This window comes from Accipiter gentilis, chromosome 7 (genome assembly GCF_929443795.1).
Source record: "Accipiter gentilis chromosome 7, bAccGen1.1, whole genome shotgun sequence".
Taxonomy (NCBI): Eukaryota; Metazoa; Chordata; class Aves; order Accipitriformes; family Accipitridae; genus Astur; species Astur gentilis.
In genome coordinates, this window is record NC_064886.1 from 22,714,620 (window position 1) to 22,717,222 (window position 2,603).

The window sequence follows — 2,603 nt, forward strand, 5'->3', positions numbered from 1 at the left end:
ATTGAGTCTCCTATCCACACAGGACTCGTTAAGCTAGCTGTATGTTTCACTTGCTGTCTTTTTACATGGATACTATGGGAGAGCTGCAAGAGCTGAACCAATCGTTTGCTTGCACTGTGCTATCACCGAGATGCAGTAATTCCTTGGTGTGATTGCAGAGGGATCTCTTGGCAGGAATATTTGGAAAATATGTTTTCTCAATGCCACAATATAACAAAACAACTTCCTCCCTCAGCTAATGCTACAGTTTACACAAAAGATTTGGTTGTTGGGCTTTTAGTTGCATCTCCCTTGTGCTGGTATTTTCCTCTGCCACTCAGAGATAACAATTACTAGTCACTATGAGCAGTAATAAAAATGAAGCACCGTGACAATGTTTTTGAGTGATTGTAACTTCCACTGATGTGCCTTTCTTCGAATGTATAAAAGGCACTAGTCCTCAGTGAGGACAAAGTTGAAAGTAAGCAGGGTATTTTACAGACAAATCCTTTTGGAGGAATGCAGACAGCCAGGCCTCAAAGAACCATTTTTTTGGTGGTACTATTACTAAGTGAAGAGTTCTAGACTAAGGTCAATAACGCAAAGCTCTTAAGTATGTGCATCAATTTTGACTTATATGAGTGCTTACATTTTCTCCTGAACTGGGGCCCATGCGATTGAGAGCTGTGAAGCAATACTGTGTATTAGGTATCAGTTAAAACTGCAGATCCAAAACACTTTTGTATATTTTAATAATTTTGCTTGTATCTGTAGTCCCTTGCCGCTCTCTTGCACAGGCTGGTATTGCTGTGAGATTCAAGTGGCCAAGGGGATCTACAGAGTTTCCAGAAAAGGTTAAGATAAAAGCAAAATCTGAGAGCTCAAGCCTGTGAACTGAAAGTAGGAGTATCAAAGCAAAGAATTGCAAATGGTTTTGTTTTCAGTGTTTTGTTTCTGTTTTCATGCCTTCTGATTTAATCCAAAGTTGAAAATCATTTGAGTGAAGGGAGAAAAAGAGGTTCACTGCCTCTGTACATGTTATATGACTAATTTAAGAAGCTAAGCAGCAGGGAGATCCAAGATAGCTCAGCTTCTTCCTCCTTTTTGGTGAACATAAAACTGTTTGAGTCCTTCAGATGAATGCAATAAAGGAATTCACAACTAGAAGGTTGCTACTGATGTGCAAAAGGACTACAATTCCTTTGCCTAAGAAGCCACTTTATATGGGGTGTTAATTGGCCTAAAAAGATTATGGTATAAGTGGTACAAATGTCCCAGGAAAAAAAACAAAAGCAATCCAGAGAAACAAGCAGATTGACAAGTGGGTAGTAGCAATAGTGTTTTACACAAAGGGGGAAAGGATCACCAAATTTCAGGTACTGGCTTTCTCGATAGCCTTTGGGGGTCCCAGTTATGTTAGCTGATTTGGCTTAGGTTGTGGAATCCTTCAAGGGTCAGATCAAGGGAAGACGGACTGACGTGTAAGAAGTCTTTCAGCAGACCGTGAGGAAGAAGGTCCAACTATTTGGATGTGTCTGGCAGAGGGAAAAGGCAGCTGCCAGCTGGAAACCTGCAGAGCCCAGCCGAAAACCTGCCGGGCCCAGCCGAGTGGGCAGGTGTGAGGGGCGACCACCTGAGGTAACCGGGCTGCGAGGCCGGCGGCTGACGGCACCACGGAGCGTGCGATGCGGAGAGACGGTGCCGCTCCGCAGGACTTTGGACCGGCCTAAGGCGGGAGCGGGATGTGAGCGAGCGAGGGGGTGGCGATTTGGTTTCGATCGTTTTCGCTCTCTGAGGTGGCTCCCAGCGGGATGGAGGAGGTGGGAAGATGAAGCAGGGACCTGGGGAAACAAGGATGAGCGTGATGGCCCCACAGAGGCTGGGTTAGTACTGTGGGGCCAGGAGCACGGGCCGGGCAGGCCTCACCGGTGCAGGGCCACAGGACTGCCATTGAGGAAATGATGAGATCTTCCACCTCCTGTTTTGTTTATGGGGAGGGGGACGGGAGAGGGTTGTTGCTGGTTTGGGTCTTTTTTTTTTTTTTTTAGCTAGTTTCCAACTACTGTAGAAGAGGACATTGAAATGAGGTGGTTGGTGGGGCAACAAAGAGCAAAGTGATGATTCTTATGGTGCAGAAAGCCCCGCTGCTTACTTTTGTCCCCGGTACGTGCAGGTTTTGGTTTGTAGGAGTCTCCCGATTAAAACTGGGGCTGCCCCTCCAGGCGCGAACCCCCGTCAACGGGCGCTGACCCTGCCTCAGCGTGAACTTTCTTTCTAAAGCGTGTCCCTGGGACAGCAAGTATGTTTTTTATTTAGCCGCTGCTGGCAAACCAGTAACTCTTCAACATCGAAGAGTTAAACTACAACTACTATTTTTCGCGGCTACGTGACCGATTAGACGAGCTCAGCCGGCCGCCGGCTCTGCGAGGCGCTCGATCCGCCCGCCACAAAGATGGCGGCGGGCGCCTTGTCCCGCTTGCGAGCCTGCCCACACCCAAGATGTCGGCCCAGGCGCCTCCGCTGCCCGCGCCTCGCTATCGCCCTTCTTTTCCCTACGGACGGCGGCGCGGCGCGGCCTCGCCGGGAAGTGCGCCGCTCTAGCTCGCCCGGCTCGGTGGTGGGCG